This window comes from Rattus norvegicus, chromosome X (genome assembly GCF_036323735.1).
Source record: "Rattus norvegicus strain BN/NHsdMcwi chromosome X, GRCr8, whole genome shotgun sequence".
NCBI classification, from domain to species: Eukaryota; Metazoa; Chordata; class Mammalia; order Rodentia; family Muridae; genus Rattus; species Rattus norvegicus.
Genome location: NC_086039.1, coordinates 125,985,481 through 125,992,686, shown reverse-complemented (window position 1 = coordinate 125,992,686; position 7,206 = coordinate 125,985,481).

The window sequence follows — 7,206 nt, the reverse complement described above, 5'->3', positions numbered from 1 at the left end:
GCTTTTGATTCTGATTCTATTGATTCTGAGGTTAGGCCATATTCCTCCTGTTAGATACTATAAGACCTTCAATAGCTCCCTTTTGTGAACTGGTTTTGTGCTATTGGATTTTCTTGTTGTTGCTGTTTGCTTTGCTTACGCTTAGCCAGGTACTATCTGATAGGTTATTTCTCTGCTATCAGTGAAATGAGCTGATTTAAACCAGATTATATTACATTAAAGGCAGGTTTATTGGGAAGTTGCTTTCAGGTTAGCAAGTTCACTGGCCCCAAGGGCCAAGGCTTGGGAAGTCAACATGGGAAAAGGGCAGGGTCAGATAGGGGAGGGAGAGAGAAAGAGAGAAGGGATGACAAGAAGAAGAGAGACCAAAATGTCTGGATTATATAGTGAGGGGCTTCTGGGAGGAAGGGGAGCCCAGCCTCTGAGCTGGAAAGTTCCAAGCTGGGAGCAGGGTATGCCAGGTACTAACTGAGGGATGCTGGGAGAACCTGGAGGTCAGGTCTATTTTGGTATGTAAAATATGTACCTCAGACCCTTGTCCTGGGGTCTGAAACCAAACACTATTTCCTACTTAAAAGCAGAATCTTACTAATTCACTTCTCACTGTGTCAAAAAACTATCAAAGAGGAAGTGAGTTAACCAGGCTGGTGAGCTTAAATCAGTGTACATTCCTGGCATTAGAAAGAAGTCAGAGTAACAGATAGGATGGTCTGTGGCTTACACATCAATAATCACTCAGACATCCAAGTCGTGATCTAAGGCCCCACAGGTTCAAAGGAATGAAGGTCTAGTTCCATAACCAACATGTACTTTCTGTATCATATGATTTTAGTAATATAGACTGTGGGAGTAGCTCAGAATGGAGAGCTTGTCACATAACCATGATGGCCTTGGTCATCTCCACCACTTCAAAACAAAACCAAAAATCACCAAGTAAATATGATTTACAATCATTTTTGAAACATCTTCTAAGTCACTTTATTGCAATAGGATTGTCATATAAATATTCAATATCAATATCTTGATGTATTTGGAGGTCAGTATACATCCATGAAAGCATCATGATTATCAAGATAATATACACTTTCATCTCCTCTTATTATCCCTTCTATTGTCACAATTCATGTTGGGATGTGCACACTTGTATATTCATGTCTTAAGAATACTGAATAAAAGTTCTGTGGTGGTTTAAGAATGGCCCCCAAAGGCTTATAGATTTGAAAGCATGGTCATCAGGGAGTGGCGCTATTTGAAAGGATGAGGAGGTGTGCCTTTGGTGGGGGTGTGTCACCGGGTGGGGGCTTTGAGGTTTCAAAGATTCTTTCTCTTCCTCCCTCCATCCCTCCTCCCATCCTCCATCTCCCCCTCCCCCCACCCCTAATCTTTCTGCTTGCGGATCAGGATGTAACTGTCAGCTACATGTCTAGCACCATAATCTTCTGGAACTGTAAGACAGCCCCAATTAAAGGCTTTCCTTTATAAAGCTGCCATATGTTGCTTCATATGTGTTCATAGTTAGAACACTAACTAGAACAAGTTCTAATCTCTTAGAAAATTTGAATTATATAATACATTGTATATAATAAAATATATAATAGAACTATAGATATATAGATTGTATAATAGAAATCCAATATTTAGTAATACTGCACATCTAAATCTCTATACCGTTTAACTACTACTTGCTGGTATTTCACCTCCATTCTCTCTGTTTCTTTAAGTTTAATTTTTAAAAAAAATCCCAGCATGTATATGAAATTAAAAAGCCTTTTGTTGTCTGGCTTATTTCACCTAATGTCCTCCCACATTTATCTGTGTTGCTACAAACAGCAGGATTTCCTTCCTCCATCGTCTATGTGTGTCATAAATCCCTTTTACAGTCACTTTCTAGTGTATATTTGTATTCCTACCATGTCTGTGTTATGATGAGTAATGATTCTAGTTCAAGTTCATCTGGATATATGCTGAGACATGAGTATGTCTGAATGATACGCTATTTTTATTTTTTTAATTTTTTAAACACCTCTGAAATGTTTTCTTTAATGATCACACTAATGTACATTCCCATAGAGTTTAAAAGGATACTCCGAAAGGACAATATAAACCCCATTTGTTTCTGTTTAAGGACCCCATTTGTCTCCATTTTAAGGACCAGGCCTGATTTCAAAAACAGCCATAAGGCACCAGTTTCAGGAATAGACCATAAGTCCCAGAAACTAAATCATAAGTCACGAGCTCTAGGAACAGACCATAAAATCCAGAACAAGATCACAAACCCCTCCCAAAGAACAGCCTTGGGATAATTATGAAAATGGGGAAATATTTTACCTCAGGATGGGCCATCTGTGCTGGGCTGCCCTATGTCATCCTGTGGTTAAATGTTCATGACCTTGGAATGTAGACCACCGACTACCTGTGAGCCACTAGCACCCACCAATGAATTTTTAGATTAACCTAATCCTTCTAGAGACTTCCCCCAGTTCCCTATAAGAAGGCCTGTGTGCCTTTGTCTGGGGCTGCCATTTCAGAGAACGGTTGACCATAGCATGCTGGTTGTTTCTACAGAGTAAAGGCTCTTCGTCTTTGCACACTGAGTCTGGGATCCTCCTTCAGCAATTACTGTTTCCTCCATATCATCTCCAATGCTTGCTATCTTGTCTTACAGACAAGAGCCTTAGTAAGTATAAAGAAATAATCTTGTTTTTATTTATATTTACCTTGTTTAGTGATGATGTGCATTTTTTCATAGACTTCTTGGTCATTTGTCTTTTTAGGAGTATCTATTTAGTTACTTTGCCTATATTTAAGTGGTAAGTTTTTCTACTACTCAATTGTATATGTTCCTTCTTGTAGTAGAATAATAAGGAATAAAAGGGTTGACTGTCAGATACAGTGAGACCAATAGAAGAAGCTCATGGATGAAGGATTGCAAAGAATTCTGTTTATTGGGACTTGACAGAATCCATCTATGGCAGCAGCAAGACTAGACTGATTTGTCAGAAGAGGGGTTGTCCCATAGGAATACCAACAGTGTCAACTAACCTGGACCCCTACGAGCTCCCAGAGACTAAGCCACCCACCAAAGAGCATATGTGATGTGATGGTTTGTATGTGCTCAGTCCAGGGAGTGGCACTATTAGGAGGTGTAGCCTTGTTGGAGTAGGTGTGTCACTGTGGGTATGGGCTTTAAGACCTCATCCTAGCAGTCTTCTCCTAGCAGCCTTCAGATGAAGATGTAGAACTCTCAGTTCCTCCTGCACCATGCCTGCCTGAATGCTGCCATGCTCCTGCCGTGATGATAATGGACTGAACCTCTGAACCTGTAAGCCAACCCCAATTAAATGTTGTCCTTATAAGCCAGCCCCAATATAAACGTTGCCTTGGTTATGGTGTCTGTTCATAGTAGTAAAACCCTAACTAAGACACATGGGCCGGTTCTTGACCCCTAGCACATATGTATCAGAGGACTGCCTTGTGTGGTCTCAGTGGGAGAGGATGCACCTAATCCTGTAGGGACTTGATGCCCCGAGGAAGGAGGATGCTGTTTAGATGGTGAGGTGGGGAGGAGAATGAGGGCGTGAGGAGCACCTTCTCAGATGCAAAGGGGAGGAAGGACATGGTGAAGAACTCTTGGAGGAGGGACTGAGAAGAGGGGCAACATTTGGAATGTAAGTAAATAAAACAATTTTTTTTAAAAAAGAAGGGGGTTGTATTATGGAACAAAGGTAGTGTAAATTCAACTTTAAAACCCAGTTTTATGATAAAACGTGTCAACTGGTTTTATTTATCTACAGACAGGGCAGAATCAAACCAGGAAAAGAATGGCAGTCACAGCTCATGGTTGCAATGGCTCTGCACATTTCTGTATTTCATTTCAAAGAGTCCTGGCTCCCCTAGAACTCGCTATGTAACACCAGGCTAGCCTCAAAAATCACAGATCTGCTTGCCTCTGCCTCCCCAGTGCTGGGATTAAAGGTGTACACCACCATATCTGGTCACACTTGTGTATTTTGAAATATTATTTTAGTCGATTCTGGGCATCAGAATAAAATACATTAGACTGCATGATTTCTGAACCACAGAGTTGTATTTCTCATATTTCTAGAGCCAGAGCAGTCCAAGATCAAGGCACTGACAGATGTTTCTGGTGCATCCATTCCTCCTAAGTGGCACACTCTGCTTTCTCACATGGGCAAACAAACTCCCACTGGTACCTTTCACGTGGACATTAGTAGTTTTCAGTAGGGTTCTTTCCTCATGATTTAATCACTTCCTACCCCAAACTATGACGTCATAACACCACACTGGGGGTTGTATCAATGTGGAAGTGGCTGAGGAATGAGATGTAGGCATCCCTTATAAGACATTTGTAAGTATTCTCCCTCCTGCACTGCTGATTGTCTTTTCATTTTGTTGGCTACGTTTGCTGTGCATAAGCACAAAAGAACTTGTTTATTTTTTGAAACTGTTTAGATTTTAAATGGGGATTTTTGACACTAGGAAATATGTCAACAGGGACAGTTAGATTCATAAAGTGTGACTTAGCCACAGATTATGTCTGCATAAAGACACATAAGGTTCCTTGTAACTCCTATGAAAGATAGCAGTTGTAAACTCCACGTGGGCTGAATGGCTAAAGGCTAAACAAAACAAACTCACAAGGACACCTAAACCGAAAAGAATTAAAGAAGGCCTGAATTCGAAGGCAATCTAGTAAGTATTTGGGATAAAGCATTGTTCTTTGGACACGGGAGAACCAAGAGGAGAAAGGCTGTGCTAGAGAATGAGTTTGTATTAGACTAGTGTTATTTCATTGTAATGTATATGTTTGTACAAATATTGCTTCTCAAAATGAAGTGATTCATCCCATTCTGTTTTGTTGCCTTCAGTTATCCTCCCACCACCACCCCCGTCTTCCTTTCCAGTACATGTTTCTAACAGCCACTCATTTTCTTCTTTTGGTTCTACCTTGTTTAGAGAACAATGCATCATCCCAAATTACTATTACTATTACTATTTCTATTAAGGAAAGTACAGTCTTAGACTTCATCAGTTTTCCTACAAATGGCTATTCTTTGTTCTAGAATCCAAACTAGGACATTACATTACATTTAGCTGGTCTGGTGCTTTAAATGAGAAATGACCTCCACCCCAAGCACACATCTTTGAACATGTGGTCCACAGTGCTAGTTAGGAAAGGTTATGGGAATTTAGAAGCTGGGGTATGTCAGTGATCGTGAACTCTGAGAGTTTAGAGCCTTACCCCATTTTCAATTCATTCTCTGTTTCTTGCATGTAGATAAAGATGTTATCTCTCAGCTTCCTACTCTAGATAGCCACCGACATGCTTTCCCCACCATTATGTACTTCGCCTCTGGAACCATGAGGCAAAATAAACTCTTTCTTCCCTATGTCAGAGTGTTTCACCACAGCATCTAAAATTAAACTGTTAGTCTTCCCTTAATCTATAGGAGACAAGCAGAGCCTATGTTGTGGAAGAAGAACGATGGTATTCAAGAATGATAATGACAGGCTGGAAAGATGGCTCGGTGGTTAAGAGTGCTGACTGCTCTTCCAGAAGTCCTGAGTTCAATTCCCAGCAACCACATGGTGGCTCACAACCATCTGTAATGGGATCTGATACCCTCTTCTGGTGTGTCTGAAGACATCTACAGTGTACTCATATACATTAAATAAATATTTAAAAATAATAATTAAAAAAGAATAATTTCAACTTTATGTATAAACATAATTATTTGAAAAATTTTAAAGTTAATAAATATAAATATACAGCCAGTGTTTAGTGACTAGATAAATTTATGCTCAAACATTTTTGTGTATTGAATTCTTCATTTTGGAAGCAGGATCAAGTAATATAGCCTAGACTATTCTGCAATTTACAGTTCTCAGTTTCCTGAGGGAGACTGTAGGGATGCCTACCATGACTGACTGAAGAATTTTTTTCTCAACTAGATGAAAAACAAAATTAAAATTTGATATCCTTTTATTAATTTCCCTACAACTATTTTGTGTTAGCATTTGTAAAAATGACTAACCTTTAGTAACTGTGTTTAATTTTTAATTATTTAATTATAACACCAGGGGTGTTTTAAGGGAAAAAATGTCTTACTTGGAAATCTTTTGTAGCTTAGGAAAATGAAAGAAAGTACACAAATATCAATTTTCCACTACAAAATTTTGTGAGGATTAAAATCTCCTGAGCGGCCACAACAGCCATAAGTCATGTTTCATCTGAATTAGTTAATGCCAAAGGTAAGTGACTAGTCATACAAAAGGCATAACGACGAGCAGGGGGGTCCACGTTTGTGGATGTCATTTAAGCAAACAACAAAGTAACAGATTTTACAGCACTTTCCTTATTGTTCTGTGTCTAGAGATCCAAACAAAACATGAATTGATTCTTATAGACCACAAACCGGTTTAAGTAGTTAAAATTGATGGGCCATTTTAGATTTACCCAAGCTGTGGATCCAAGGTAGAACTCCTTTTAATTTCTAAATTACTGGAAACATTATCTGATTTTTAAAAGTCTTCATTAATGATGTTATCAGAAGTGCTACTTTTAAAAATGTGATTGAACAGTTTGACACAAAGAAATAAGCAGAACACTTTAAAAGATTAAACAGCAGAGTAGACGGTGTTGTCCTTCTGGCTGCTTACAGTTACCTACTGCTATGTTGGAAAGGACCCTTGAACACTGCAGTAGAAAGAATTAAACATCTATTTAGCTCATAATCCTGTAATTAGGAAGACACTTCTGGGTTCATCTGAGACTCCTCAGGTGTCCATACTGAGCTATTGGTCATCTACACAAGTGTGCTTTGCCGACCAAATAAATACATGCATGCAATGGATGTTAAAATGCAGTTGGGAATTTACACATGGCTTTTGTACTTGAGTCTATTTGCATTTGAAGCTGAGCATGGTGCCAAATGTTTGCAATCCCAGAATTTTTAAGATGAAGATAAATGGACTGGGTATTCAAGGCCAGATATAGCTACATAGCCAGTTCAAGTCCAGTCTGGGCTAAATGAGGCCCATCTCATAAGAAACCAAACAAGGAGTCTATTACACTTTGAAAAAAGTATTATTAAGCTATTATCATAGCTTCTTTGTCTATAGTTTAAAGATTTTTTTTCAAAACTGAGTTTGTTTCAGGAATAATGTAGAAACATACTCTATCTG